The sequence below is a fragment of the Rhinolophus sinicus genome, linkage group LG01 (genome assembly GCF_036562045.2).
Source record: "Rhinolophus sinicus isolate RSC01 linkage group LG01, ASM3656204v1, whole genome shotgun sequence".
NCBI lineage: Eukaryota > Metazoa > Chordata > Mammalia > Chiroptera > Rhinolophidae > Rhinolophus > Rhinolophus sinicus.
Window position 1 is genome coordinate 79,141,798 of NC_133751.1, and position 16,468 is coordinate 79,158,265.

The window sequence follows — 16,468 nt, forward strand, 5'->3', positions numbered from 1 at the left end:
TCTGAGAGTATGTTACCACAATTTATAAGTTACTAAGGGAAAGTAACCTAAGCATAAAATGAATTGCAATGTTGTTATTTCTTGTTTTAGTGAGAAATACACGCTTGTTACTTCGCAATGTTTTTATTAGAGAATGGAGGAAGCCTGCTTCTCAATGACCCAGATGGGAAAGGAAAAGTTATAACTGGATCCCATCATTGTTCATTGTAATAACATCACTGTAATAACATTGTTGCTGTTATCAAAGAAAGATGATAACTTCTCTTGGGGAAGCGGGACCAGTTTTGTCCACAAAACTTAACTATGGATAAACTTATCTAGTCTTATGACAGGAGTGTCTTTTCTTCAAATCGAAAAATAAATCTATGGCCAGGGGATGGAGAAACTAGAACAGATAATATCTAATTATTACTTTAAACTATTTTAAGTAAAAGAAACAGGACATTATTTTAAAACCTCTTTGAGTGATATCTGTCTCTTGGAGTTCTGAATCCTTTCCTTAGTGTCTTATGGACAGAAACTATTTAGAGACTGGAAAGTGTGCATAAAAAGATTTTATATATAAATATATATATATTTGGAAAGAGAGATTTATTATGAGGAATTGGCATCTTGAAATTATAGAGACTGAGAAGCCCCTCAATCTGCCACCTGCAAGGAGATCCAGGAAAGTCAGAAGTATAATTCAGTCCAACCTGACGTCCTGAGATCCAAGGAAGCCAATGGTGTAGATCCCAGTCCACGAGCAGAAGACAACGAGATGAGATATCCCAACTCAAACAGTGAGGCAGGAAAAAAATGGGCAAGTTCCTCCTTCTTCTGCCTTTTTTTATATACAGAGAGTGCCAAAAGGAATACACACTTTAAGAAAGGAAAACTGATGAAAATTGTAATACTCAATATATACCGATAACAAAAGATGAATAGAAGTCACGTTTAACCTCTGCAATTACAAGAGGTGCTCAAAGTGGTTACCATGAGCATCCAGACACTTCTGATTATGGCGAACTACTGCTTGAGCAACGTTGACCAAAGTGATCCCTTGTATACAATTTTTGGCACCCACGGTATATACTGGTATATATATTTAGGCCCTCAATGGATTGAATAATGATGTCCATGTACATTTGGGAGAGCAATCTACCTTACTGAATCCACTTATTCAAATGCTAATCTAGAAACACCCTTACAGACACACTCAGAATCTGGACTGTAGATGGTCATATTGACATATAAAATGAACTATCACCAGCACTAATCCCATTCATGAGGGCTCCACCCTTATGATCTATTTGCCTTCCAAAGGCCCCCCCCCAATACCATCACATGTGGATTAGGCTTCAATACATGAATTTTGGAGGACCATAAACATTCTGTCTATAGCAGCGTGCTTACGTGACCAGCACACAGTGAAAACCGTGGACACTAAATCTCTAATAAGCATGTAGACAACATTTCACATGTGTTGCCACAACTCAGCGCTGGAGGAATTAAGCACGTCCTATGGGACCCCACTGGAAAAGGACTTTTGAAAGCTTGTTCCTGGTTTCTTCTGAACTGTACCTAATATACTTTCTCCTTTTCTGATTTTGCATTGTATCTTTTCAGTGCAATAAATCTTATCCACAAGTACAACTATATGCTGAGTCTTGTAAATTCTTTTAGCAAATTCCCAAACTGGGCGGGGCAGTTGGTGTCAGAAGTAGGACTTGCCAAAACAACCCTGACTCACTGAAATATGGGTAAAGTAACGTTTCAGAAAAGGAAGGATGAGAGGACACCATGATGAACTTCAGTGCCTCGTGACTACATAGCCATCCGGGGTATGAAACAGCATCTGAGATGACGTCTGTGTAAGAGTTAAAGTTACCTATGGAATCGGAAAATGATAGATACAATCCCAGGAGAATTGGCTCCTTGAATTCACTGGCTGCTTTTGGCCATGGTAGCTAAAGTGAAGGGATTAAACAGTACAGTCTGGGTGATGTCTGTGGGTTTCATTCTCTCGTCCGGGTGGGAATAAACAGTCCCCACAAACGTTTTGGGTTAGCCAAAATGTTGAATCTTTGTAATGTTTACTCCTCCAAGTGGGAGGAGAAAAGATTAACTCAGTTCCAAGGCTAGAGCCAACTTTAGATAACTCAGAAAAAAAGGAGGGGAGGGGGAAAATAACACTATCCACTGGTGCAACAGCCCCTTACATTCCAGCTGGGCTCTCAGTTAATCCAGAAAGTGTTAAATTTGCTGCTTGCGGTTTGAGTAAACTGGCAATGAAAGAAAAAGAGACTTTTTTAAATGGCATTTTAGTTTGTGGCTACTGCTTCTGGGGGTATGATTAAAACTAATGTAAATTTTTATATGCTTATAATTTCATACATACTAGAGGAATTATCCCAATTAGGAAAAGCTGCCTTATAAAAGGTGTTAGTCTAACATGACTTCCTTGCTTTTTGCTGCTGGTGGATGGATTAAAATTTAAGCTGTTTCAATATATGAGTATTGAAATCTCCATAACTGATTGTTGTTGCTATGAGTTTTGCCTGTTGGAGCCTATGGGAAAAGGTAGACCACATAAAAGGAAGAGATAATATCCACAAGAAAATATACTCTTTGAGTTTTGAAAAGCAGTTTTTAGTTTCCTAATAAGTTCCTGTAAAATTAGATGTCTGACCCTGAGAAGCTGATGCTTTTCCAGCCTAAGGTACATATTTTTGAGTGGGTCAACTTGGACTCTAAAATTGACAAGACAAAAAGGGCTTACGAGGACTTGGAGCCCCACTGTCTGGTCTTGTAGTCTCTCCACTTTGCTGCTGCTAAAGGAGACAAGTCCCTGGCTTTTTTTGGAATCCTATATTCTGAGCTCCTGTTTGCCTGGACCTGACGGTGGGCTGAAACCTGATAATGGCTGTGATGGACTATGCCAACCTCTGAAAGTGGGCAGTGGCTCAATGAACAGAACTCAGAGTCTGGGACTAGTGCAGATTTAAGACACCCCTCTGTGGGGTCCTAAACTAAGAAAACATCTTGGATGCTGGCTGGACCGTGTGGGACACTTGCGCCTGGGGAAAGACTTGTTCTCTGATGGGACCATCAGAAACCAAGCTGCTGGTGGCTCTATACTTCCAATGCAGGGACTAATTGCATCTGAGATGATTGATGACAAGAAACCAAACTGTGGTTCCTGTTGAAAGCTGCAAGTTGGGAGGGAGCACATTGTGCGGAGTGGGACCCCTCTACCCACTCCTGGCACGTGGGACTCGACCCCTTCTTGGGGGTGTCTCACTGGTATTGACTTAGGCTTTCCAGATTATTTGAGACTTGCAATGATGGATTGATAGCCTGATTGTATTTCATTCACCTTTCTGCTTAGTTAGCCAGTTTGATTATTAAATATAGCTGTCCCCACACAGAGATCAAGCCTCTCTAGGCTTCTTATTACATAAATGATCAGGACAAAAGGGGTGGAGGTTATGTAAACGCATTCTGAAAACTTTTGAAGATTCAAGATTTTGTCCTAACTAATTCCTGAACAGGAGTTGTTTCTGGTTCCCCAATGTGGCACTGGGTCTCCAGGGAGTGTCCTGATCAATAACATTTTGTGTGTGCTGTCACAACTCACTCCTGAAGTAATGAAACATGTCCTGGGTGACTCTGTTGGGAAAGGACTGTTGGGAGCTTAAGACAGGTTTCCTCCAGGCTTCACCTACTTGGCGTTTCACTTTGCTGGTTTTGCTTTGTGTCGTCTCACTGGAGTAAACCTTAGCCATGAGTACAACGACAGGTGAGTCCTTGTAGAGAGTCACCACACCTGGGGGTGGTCTTCAGGACCCCAAGTACAGGAAGGAAAGGGAGCGCTTCAAACCTTGGGCCAAAAATTCTCCCAAAGCGGCAAAATGTAAATACATCCCTGGAAGAAAAAGAATTTGGTCTACATTATATAAAATTACTCCACCTCCATTGTTTTCCACTTAAGCCTATGTGTATATCTTTAAAAGTAGGAGAGAAAGATGTCACCCATTTTGCCTGGACTAAGGTTCTCAGAACAAACCTGGGGCAGTGAAGGAGCAGCAGCTCGGGGAGAGCTGCCCTTCCCGCCTGTCCTGGAAGCACTGGCCCGAGAGGAAGCCATGCCCCACCTGGGAGCCCAGCTGCAGGCTGTCCCCACAGGGGCCTGAACACCTGCCCTGCGGAGAGGCTGCCAGGCCACAGGACCAACGGGAGCTGCCTGTTTGACTCTGCTCTAATGCTCGGTCTCGCCAAGTACACTGAGTGTCCCCGGAATGTCAAGTGGTGGAGACATCTGCAGGTTTCTAGAGTTTGAGTGTGTGTTTTCTTATCATGTTTAATGTGAAATGAACTACCTTCTCTGAGACGGTAGGAAACTTCAGGTGTGTGTGTTTCATAACCTTGAGAGGTCATGGATGCCCAGGTAATCAGTGAGCATCATCCCTGGGCTGCGTAAAAATGAAGTCGCTTTTGAACGCCCTTTCTCATATTCTCTGCTTCAGAAGACTGCGATAATGAAAGGACGGTTTTCCCTTTATTTATTTCATTCCTTTTCATTTATTTCATTCTCCGTAGTTCGTCTTGTTATAGTAACTTAGTTTTCTAGTTTTGGGGGTTTTTTTCTTAACAGTTAAAAAAAAATTGGCTTGCCTGAGCCAGTCCCATTCTGGAAAAGAAATGCTATGTACAGAAGAACTAAGCTGCTACCTTTCTCTCTCTCTGTCTCTCTGTCTCTCTCTCTATGTGTGTGTGTGTGTGTGTGTGTGTGTGTGTGTGTGTGTGTGTGTGTAGTCATAATACATCAATGGTTTTAGACAATTTGTATTTGCCAGAAAGCACGGCTGTGTTCTATTTAATGGCCTGATTGTTTGAATGTTCTTTTGTAGGCGAAATGTACTAATATAATCATCCATTTCCATGAATGTTATCAAGTTACACTGTGAAATTTGGCACCCATTTGATATGGTCATCAAAGACACAGATTGTTTGTTGTTTAACCAAGTGTCCTAAAGCATGTACATGAGGGTACATCATCATTTTTTATTCTTAAAAACTATGTAGCTTCTATTATGAAACCAATGTTTCAAATATACCACTGTCGATGTAAAAACTATGTGAGGGAAATAAAGGTGTGTTTTCAGAGGTTTGCCTACAAGAATATTGGTTATATAAATATCCAGTGACTTTGGCATTCAGTATCATTAAGTTCTGCAGGCTTTTGGCTAATGGTAGGCTTCATAGTTGTTAAGATAGATTTTTATGAGACAATACATCATCTCTTCCACAGGACCCTTAAACACAGCATTGATTCTCATCTGCCAGAGATGGAAGATCATTTTTGCAGCTTTGCCTCTAGGAGTGTTACTAATTGCATCACCTCTGAAGGTTTTTTTTGACCCCTGGGCACCTATTATTCTAAAACAGATTGAATATACTATTAGTTAAAATTTACCATGATGTAAAAAACTTTATCAGTCTAGCTCGTCAGTGTGCTATATTTCAGAAAAGGTTTCTTCCCAGTTAGACTGTAATTTCACAGAATCTAAGGGTAATGTCTTAGCACTTTCTCCCCCCGCCCCTTTTTTTAAGGAGGGCGCAGCTCACAGTGGCCCATGCAGTGATCGAACCGGCAACCTTGGTGTTATGAGCACCACACTCTAACCAACGGAGATAACTGGCCGCCCTTGGCACTTTCTTTTAACTTGAGTCTCACTTCTAATGGAGCAAACAATTTGCAATGTACAATAAAAGAGTGGCTCACCAAACATTTAAAGGAAATGTGGCAAAACACGACATTTTGAAAAAGAAATCAAAAAGTTTGAGTCAATAAACAATGGAAAGTCTTCAGATTACTAAAAATGCTGAGTGAAAAAGCCCAATCTCAAAGTGATACATACTGTATGATTTTCTTTATACAACATTGTTTAACAATCATAGAGATGAGGAACAGATGAGTGGTTGCCAAACATTCGGGATGGGTGTGGGGCAGGGTTGTAGCTATAAAAGTTTAGCAGGACGGAGCTTTGTGGCGATGGAACCGTTTTGTACTTTGATTGTAGTGGTAGTTACACAAAGCTATACATACGTGAAAACTGCACAGAACTATCACACACACACGGAGTGTATATATATATAGTTGGTGAAACATGAGTAAGTTCTGTTGACTGTATCGATGTCAAGCTCCTGGTTTTGATGTTGTCCTACAGTTATGTGAGTTGTCAATATTGAGAGAGGGTGAGTGGAGGGTACATGGGAACTCCATGTACATTTATTTGTAATTCCCTGTGAATCTATAATTGTTTCATAATAAAAGTAAAAAGAAAAATTACTGGGACCAAGCAAAAGAAACTTCTCTAAATGGGTAGCTATAGGACCAAAATGCTACTGAGCTAGAGATATTCTGGGAAGATAATAATGAAGACAGCATTGGTTTTCAATCTCTGAATCACCACATAAAAACCAACGCAGCAATTGTAGAGGAAGACATCCATGGACAACTCTACAACAAATAAAGGTGACAAGATGTCTCCACCCCAAGTGGAGGGTGTGGGCTCAAACCACCAACAGGTGAGACCTAATATAATTGTCTATGCAGAAGGAAAAAGAAGGTAGCAACAGGGCATCTGCCAGACCTGAGAACAGGAGAGTCACAAAATAGCCAATACTTTGGAAAGCACCAATTACAAAGGGACTAATTTTAAAACAGGGTTAATCTTTTATCCAGCAACATTGTTGAACTATTTTATTGCTTCAAGTAAATTACAGATTTTCTTGGATTTTCTATGGAGACAACCATATTGTCTATAAATAATAAGTTACTTCTTCCTTTCCAATATCCTTTTATTTCCAGGCTTTTTGTTTTTTTGGTTTTTTTTTTTTTTTGGTCTTATTGTTTTGGCCAACACCTTCAGTACTATATAATAGAACCTGAAATCTCTGTTTCTTGACTGCAAAGAGAAAACTACGAACAATTCACTGTTAGGTATGATATTTATTTAGACTTTCAGATGGTCTTTATCGGGTTTTATAATGAAAATGTTTTCCTAATTGTGTCACAAACAAATATGGCAAAATATTAATATTGTTTAAATCTTGGCAGAAGATTGTGGTAGATTAAAAATAACTACAACTTTTTTGCTACTTCTCCCATTGAGAGTTGCGGTCTCATTCACCTCTGCCATGAATCTGTGCCAGCCTTAGTAACATGCCTGACGCATAGAATGTGGGAGAAGTGATATTTTGAAAGCTTTGCCGCTTCTGCCTGAGGCTCTTGGGACACTCTCTAGGAACCCCAAGCTGTCACATAAGTCTGACTACGCTGACTGCCATGCTGGAGAGGCCACAAACATGTGCTCCCCTGGATAGTTTCAAATGAGCTGTCTTCAAGCCTCTTCACCAAAGTGTCAGAAACTGAGTGAAGCCGTTGTGAACACCCCCACCACCCCCAAGTCTAGCCCATCCACCAGGAGAGTAAACTTTGTTGACACCAGCAGAAAAGTGAAGTAAGCCTTGCCCAAAATTCCTGAGCAACAAAATAGTAAGATATAATAAAATAGTTGTTTGACGCCACTAAATAGTTTTAAGCTACTACGTCTTGGGATAGTTTGTTAAGCAGCAATAGATAATGGGAACATAGGTACAGAAACGATTTTTCATGGTTCTATGTTTTTTCATAATTTAATAAAATTGAGCCTTCTCCTCAGTGTTGGAATTGAGGCTGTTTTCCACTAGTTGGAAAAAAGAACAAAAGGAAAGATAGGGAAGAATAGCATGGAGGATCTCAGGTTCAATGCTGTACCACCGTACTGATGCTAAGACCCGGTCTGCATAACCAGGGGTACTAGTCTAATAGGAGTGAATCAGAAAATGGTGCCCATAATGAGTGGGTACCATACTGCAGGTCCATCACTCAGTGATAACCAGCATCTTCATGCAAATAAAAAAGAAGCACTTTTTTCCCGGCAGACACCACCTGATACCAGACTGTGATGAACCAAGTGCAAGCTGGACCTTGGCGCCCACTTTCCCCAGCATCTTGTGGGATAATTAGGATAACCTATAGGTGATATCTGTATAATTTAAAGCGCAAGGCAACATTTCTGCATTTGCAAATGACGCACGCTTTTGTGGGTGGCAGTGAACTAAGTTGAAGAGGATGGAAAGATCTTATAACTTTGTGTGGGTAGGCAGAAAGGTAGCAAGTGAGTGCATTAAAGTATACATATGACTATCAGTCACAGCTAAGGAGAGGGAACTAGGGTTACTGTAGATCATTCTCTGAACATAAATGCAGAAGCTCCTTCTGACAGTAAAAAAGGGCATCCACTTAATTGAGTCATAAAGTGCCATTCCTCCTGAGAAGTAAAGAAGTGCCACCCACTCATCTGATGCTTTGATGGAAGTGGAATAAGGCAGAAACCATCAGGAGAAAGACTGGAGATTAACAGCACGAGGGCTCAGAGGAAACAGGGACTTATAAGTGGGGTACCAAGGACGCCAAGCGGGTCCCAATGGGAGCAGTGGGGGAGCCAGCAGCAGTGAGCAGCGTGCTTGGGACTGAGGCCTAGTATCCATGATGCTGGTGCTGATGGCAGAGGACTACTGCTGGTGATGGCAGTGGTCGCAGCAGGTGATGGTTTCCCAGCTGACACCATTGGTGATGGACAGCAGTGGTGACACCAGATTGTTAATGTTGGCAACAGTAATGGAGAATGGAGCCAAAGCGTTGAACAAACGCTTCATCAACTCTTTATTCAGCACTGACCATGTTTCGGGTATCAAGCTGGGTAGATAAATAAGTTAACAAACACCCGTTCCATACCTAGTCCCCTAGTAGGTGGGAGTATAAAGATGACAAGAACATGGTCCACACCCTCCAGGGACTAGGAATTGAGTATTGGTAGCACACGTGAGAAAAAATAATTATGACAATGCGGTCATTATGGGGGAGAAAAATCTCTATGGTCTAATGCAAAAAGAGAAAATACATTCCTTTGCTTTGACATATAACATTAGAAAAGGCATTGTATTAGACACTATAAGATACAAAATCACACATAGATCTGGACTTCTTCTAGTCCAGGAATGAGATAGGACAACTATAATTCTATAAAAGGAGGTAGAAAAATATGTTTTAAGAAAATTCTAGAAGGGGTCAAATATATGGTGATGGAAGGAGAACTGACTCTGGGTGGTGAACACACAATGTGATATATAGATGATGTATTACAGAATTGTACACCTGAAACCTATGTAACTTTACTAACCATTGTCACCCCAATAAATTCTAATTTTAAAAAAAGCTCTAGAAAAAGTCTTTTGTGAGTTCAGAGAAAGGCCTGCATATAGTAGGCACTCAATAAAATAAACATTCTACCTATTTCATATTTTTTTTCGATACTCTTCCATATCATTTACTTAAAAAAAAAATGTATTGAGTGCCTACTATACGCTGCTTTCAACTGAATGTTTCTGTCCCTCCAAAATTAAAATGTTGAATCCCTAACCCCCAATGTGATGGTATTTACAGACGTGTCCTTTGGGAGATGATTAGGGTGAGATGAGTTTATGAGGGTGGGGCCTTGGTCTGTTGGGATTAGTGCCCTTACAAGAAAAGACACTAAAGAACTTGCTCTCTCTCGTTCCCACTCACCTGGTGAACACAAAAAAAGAGGTTATGTGAAAACACAGAGAGAAGGTGGTCATCTGCAAGCCAGAAATAGAGCCTCATCAGAAACAGAATTGGCCAGAACCTTGATCTTAGACTTCCCAGCTTCCAGAACTATGAGAAATAATTTCTGTTGTTTAAGCCACCCAAGTCTATGGTATTTGGTTATAGCAGCCCTAGGAGACTAATACAGATTTGGGTACAGGGAATGGGGCCCCCTAAATTTCATCTCCTTTTTGCATGTAAAATATATTCATTCCATTTCATCAGCTCTTTAACTCATTGCAGCATCCACTCTAAAATCTAAAGTCCAATGTTTCATTTATTTATTTTTTCAATTAAAGTTAACATTCAATATTATATTATAATAGTTTCAGGTACACAACATAGTGACTAGACATTTATATAACTTACAAAGTGATCCCCCCAATGTCTAGTACCCACCTGACACCATACATAGTTATTACAATATATTATTGACTATATTTCCTATGCTGTGGAATCATCCAATCATCTTTTATCCAATCATCTTTTGATGGGCACTTAGCTTGCTTCCATATTCTGGATATTGTAAATAACACTGCAATGAACATAGGAGTGCATATCTCTTTTCAAATTAGTGTTTTAGATTTCTGCGGATAAATACCCAGAAGTGGAATTGCTGGGACATAAGGTAATTCTATTTTTAATTTTTTGAGGAACCTCCATACTGTTTTGCATCAGAGTTTCATTCCTAAACTATGTATGGGTGAGACTTGAGATATAATTCACCCTGAGGCAAACTTCCTCTCCAGCTGTGAACCTGTAAAACTAGACAAGTTCTGTGCTTCCAAAATACAACGGTGTGACAGGTATATTGCATACATTTCCATTCCAAAAGGGAGAAATAGGGAAGAAGAAAGGGGTAATAGGTCCCAAGCAAGTCTAAAATGTTAGCAAGGCAAATTCCATTAGATCTTATGGCTCAGGAACAATCCATTTTGGTGCAATGCCCTCCAGGCCCACAAGGGGGTAGTGTCACCTCCACAGTGTAGGGTGGAGGCCGCCCTACCCAGGCAGCTTTCTGCAGGGTGGCCCTGCCCCTGAGGCCCTGGGTACAGGCATCCTTGTGGCCCCACACTTTGAAATAGAGGAGAAACCAGCCCTACCCACTGGTTCTGTGGTAGGAGTGGCAGGCCTGATTTCAGAACAGCCTTTGCAGCATTCTTCCCATTTCTAGAAGGATAGAGCATATTTATAGTCAAATAGCTGTAAAACATCAAAAGTCCAACAGCCTTCCTTTATTCTGTCCCATTTTTCTAGTCCTCTTTAGTCCCAGCTGGCAGTGTTTCTGCTTGTATAATCCCATCTCTAGTCCTGGTTTCTGCTGAGATGGATGATTAAGTCTATGAGTTGTACTCATGATGTATCACATGGTTATTCAGCCACACCTTTAGTCCTCTTTAGAACAAGCTTTCTCTGTTTTCTGTTTTGTTTTGTTTTGCAATATGGATAGGCTACGAATGTTCCAAATTTCCAAGTTCTGGTTCCTTTTTATTTAACAGTTTCTTCTTTAATTCATCTCTCTCCTCTTGCATTTACTATAAGCAGTAAAGATGACCCAAGCCATACTTTCACTACTTGGTTTACAAATCTCCTCTGCTAAATATCCAATTTCATCAGGTGCAAATTCTGCCTTCTACAAAACAGTAGAACACAATTCATCCAAGTTTGCTACTTTATAACAATGACTATTCCTCCAGTTTCCAACAATCTGCTCCTGTTTTCCATCTGAGATTTCACTGTGGCCTTTAACATATTTCTACCAACATTCCATTCATGATTATTTATATATTTTTGTTAGAAGATGGAAGTTTTGTCTCCAGCTTGCTCCCTTTCACCAGAATCACGTTTCATGTTCTAGTATCTACCAACAGTTCCTTCAGAGCAATCTCGGCTTTTTCTAGCATGCGACTTACAACTCTTTCAGCCTCTTACCCATTGCACAGCTTCAAAGCCACTTCCACATTTTAGGTATTTGTTACGGTAGCGCTCCACTCCTGGTTCCAGAAGCCGTATTACTCAGGGTTTGCCAGAGAAACAGAACCAACCAATAGAATATATATATATATATATATATATATATATATATATATATATATATATATATATATATATATATATATATATATATATATATATAATAGTATATAATAATATAATATATATAATATATATATACACACATATATGCATATATATGAAATGGACTTACACAATTATGGAGATTGAGAAGTCTCAAGATCTGTAGTTGGGAAACTGGAGACACAGGAGAGGTGATGGTTTAAGTTTCAGTCAGAAAGCTGACAAGCTCAAGACCCAAGAAAACCCAATGCTTCAGTTCAAGTCCAAAAGCAGGGAAAGGTCAATGTCCCAGAGCTCAAGGTAGGCAGGCAGTTGAAGTTGCCTCTCTCTTACTGAAAGGAGGGTCAGCCTTTTTATTCTATTCAGCCCTTCAACTGATTACAGCCTCACATCAGGGAGGGCAATCTGCTTTACTCATCCAAAAACCCTCACAGACATATCCACAATAATGTTTGACCAAATATCTGGGTACCTCATGGACCAGTCAAGTTGACACATAAAATTAACCATTACACTGATTATCTTTTGGTCTCTAGAAGTATAAGATAAACAGTTTCTATCCTCATGGAGCTTATGTCCTATTGAGAAGTCATATTAATAAATAATTTCAAACAGCACTAAATGCTTAGAATGTAGACCAAGGAGGCAAAACATATGAGAAGAGATGGGGGTGGGCAGAGACATCTAACCTGATAGGAATTGGACAGGGCCTAAAAGTCTTTCAGCTTGAGAATGAAATTGGAGTTATGCCTTGGGAAGAGTAAGTAACCTAGTACCAAGGAGCAGAACGATACATAGAAGAGAGGCACCAGAGGCTAGGAAGCTAATTCAGCATCCAGGAAAGATGAAAGAAATGGAAAAGAGAAAAGAGAAGGGGAAAAAACTCCTATTTATTGAGCACCTGTTATGTATTAGACATACTTTTAAATGTTTTCACATATTTGAACTGGGAAGTGACAGGGGTCATGAAAAGGAAGAAAAATATTTAAAAATATATTACAAAGAATCAGCAAGACTTCACAACTGATTTCATGTTTACATATGTATATACTGGTATATCCACATGTGCTTGGGTGGGTAGGGCTGGAAAAGACAAAGGTCCAAAAAGATGTAAGGTTTCAATTATTAGCAACCAGTAAGGTTTAACAGTGGTATTATGAGAGGAAAAAAAGGGATTACACAAAGGAAAACAATGAGAAAGGAAGATGAGTCACATTTTTAAAAATGAGGCATCCAGGCAAAGCTGCTCAGTAAGCAGTAGGAAATTATAGGGCTAGAGGTGAAAGAGATGGCATTCCAGATGTGTAGATAGAGATTATCTTCAGAGAAATTGCCCTTGAAGCCATGAGATGTACTTTGGTTACTAATGGAGAGACTGAAGACAAAGAGGACAAATTCTGCTTTTTTTTTTTTTAAAAAAAAAAGATGTTTTTTTATTGGGGAAAGGGAACAGGCTTTATTGGGGAACAGTGTGTACTTCCAGGACTTTTTTCCAAGTCAAGTTGTTGTCCTTTCAATCTTAGTTGTGGAGGGTACCATTCAGCTTCAAGTTGTTGTCCTTTCAGTCTTAGTTGTGGAGGGTGCAGCTCAGCTCCAGGTCCAGTTGCCATTGCTAGTTGCAGGGGGCACAGCCCACCATCCCTTGCGGGAGTCGAAACCGGCAACCTTGTGGTTGAGAACCCGCGCTCCAACCAACTGAGCCATCTGGGAGGCAGCTCAGATCAAGGTGCCGTGTTCAATCTTAGTTGCAGGGGGCGGAGCTCCACCATCCCTTGTGGGACTGGAGGAATAGAACTGGCAACCGTGTGGTTGAGAGCCCACTGGCCCATGTGGGAATCGAACCGGCAGCTTTGTAGTTAGGAGCATGGAGCTCTAACCGCCTGAGCCACCGGGCTGGCCCAAAAGGACAAATTCTTAAGGATTCCTATATTTGCATATCTAGAGCTGTGCTGTCCAATGTGGCAGCCACTAGCCACACAAAGCTACCTAAATCAATTTAAATTAAAATGAAAAATTTAGTCAGTCACACCAGCTATCAATAGCTATATGTGGCTAGTGACTATCATATTGGACATCACAGATATAAAGCCTTTCCTACATCACAGAAAGTTCTACTGGGCAGCATTTATCTAGAGATTGGTCAGAGAGAACCACCAGGAAAATTCAGTCTCCTGAAGCCAGGGAAAACAACGTTTCAAGGAGTGAATGAGAAATATCAAGTGCTTCAATGAAAGCATATGAAGACCAAAACAAACAATAAATTTAGTGACCTTGAAAGCCATTTCAGATTAGTAATAAACTTAGAAACTAGATTATAAGAGATTTTGGATAAGATGGGTGATAAATAAATAGAGATAACAGGTGTAGACAATTCTTTCCAGTAATTTTTCAGTGAAGAAAAACAGAGAGAGAATGGAAGCCTAAGGAAGCGTTGAAAGAGAATCAAATTGTGTATGTACGTGCTTAATATAAGCATGTCTGTGGACTCACTGAAAGACTTAGATACCAATCAACCAGCTATCCACCAACCTTCGGAAAACCTTTCCTGTAGCAGTGACAATTGAGGGGATAGAATCAGAATTTTAAAGCTATAAGGAGCTTTAGCAAGCATTTAATCCATTGGTCACATTATGTAGAAAGCAGAGGTGCCCATAGTCACAAAGCTCAGTGGTATTAAAATTTAAGAACTCAGGTCTGCATGACTCGGTTAGACATTTTACCTCACTCAACTGCCTCCTAAGATACAGACCAGAGAAGAGATGAAAAAAGCTTCTTCTATTGAGTTCAATTCATTTGGCAAAACAAAACAACAACAAAACAAAACAAAAAAAAGGAAATGTCTATGTCCACATATACAAAACTTTGATTTTTTAGGATGGAGACATAATTTTCTAACTTCTTTAAAATTTAGGAAAAAATGAACTAAGCATTGTCTACTATTTTATAACAAACATTACACTAAACAGACCTTAAATATTATTGAACTAAATCTTGAATATAACCTGAGAGGTGTGTGTTTTTGCTATTTGACAGCTTAGAAATTTATGCACCAGTTCAGAAAGGTCTAGGGCCGGCCTGCTGGCTCAGGTGGTTGGAGCGCCGTGCTCCTAACACTGAGGTCACCAGTTCTATTCCCACTTGGGACAGTGAGCTGCACCCTCTACAGCTAAGATTGTGAACAACGGCTCTCCCTGGAGCTGGGCTGCCGTGAGCAGCCGGAGATCAGTGTGAACTGCCATGAACTGCCACTGGCTGCACGGGCTGCTGTGTGCTGCCATGAGTGTCCGACAGCCATCGTGAGCGGCCAGCAGCTGGCTGCTGTAAGCGGTCAACCAACAATTGGCAACCGACTGCCTCAGCCTGGAGGAGCGCAAGGCTCATAATACCAGCATGGGCCAGGGAGCTGTGTCACACAGAATATTACGTGGGGTCTCAGCTCCTGCTCCCTGCATAAGGACCCAGGACATGGTGAGGTCAACAAGGAACACCCACGGAGGCATAGATAGGGGAGTTATACCACAATATTCTCGCTGGTGGGTGGGTTAGAGACACAGGAAGCAGGAGCCACACAATCCACAATCTGCTGTCTGCATATCTGTCAACCGACCCCACTTGCTAACTGCAGTCTGCGCTTGCTAGTTTAGCAACAGGCAGTTATATCAGTGGCTAATGGCTAACTGGTAACAGCTGATGGCCAACTAGTCACAGCTGATGGCCATTTACTACCCGAGGCAGCACCTTTCCACGTGAGTCCGAAAGCCTGGAAACTACTCTCTGGGACTCTGTCCCCACAAGCTGTGTCCTACACATCCAGACTGAGAAACAATGGCTTGAACCGGAATGGGGGGTGGGAAGGCAGGAGAAGTGGGGGGAAGGTCTAGTGACAAAGTTAGTGACATTCTTACTCAGTTCTATACTATATAATCATTTAGGAAATGATAGAGAAAATGGGAGAAATTAATAGGCTCAGGAATGGAAATGGAATATTTAACAAAGTATAATATAAAAGTAGCAGGAAAGAATTCATTTACTAGTGCCGATCTTAATAAAATCCAACCCTTCAGTTAAATATTAGTTAATTCAACAAAAAGAAACTCTAACACTGATTTCCTCTGGAGAGGGGAACTGGGTGGCTGGGTAATAGGGGCTGGAGAAAGACTTTACAGCTTTTGGATTGTAACCATAACAATCTGTTATCTATTCCAATAAATAAGTTTTTTCAAAAACTTCAAATGTTTTACTTCCCACCAACAGTTTGTAATTAGTAGCATTCTACAATTCCCTATGAGGCTGCAGAAAAAAATGGCAATTTCAGGAAAGAAAAATGTTAACTCTGTTCTGAAAAGGCAAGGTAGAACTCACATGCCCAGGCAGAACACTTGCTTTGGGGGGTTGGGAATCAGGAAGGGAGAGAAGCCATTTGCCTGCAACAATTAATATATGTGCTGCCAAAGCGGGCACTACCTGCAATAATTAGTATTTGATCAATTCAATTCTATTTCTATCATTTTCAGCTCATCTCTTCAGTCTGTTGCTAAGGAACCCTGTTGCCTGAAAGCAATTTCCTGATAGGAACTTACATGAAGCAAGAGAAAAGCAATGATCCTGAAACTTTCAAATTAGGGCATTCTAATTTAACCAATCTATTTTTTTGCCACTTAATAATCTTTT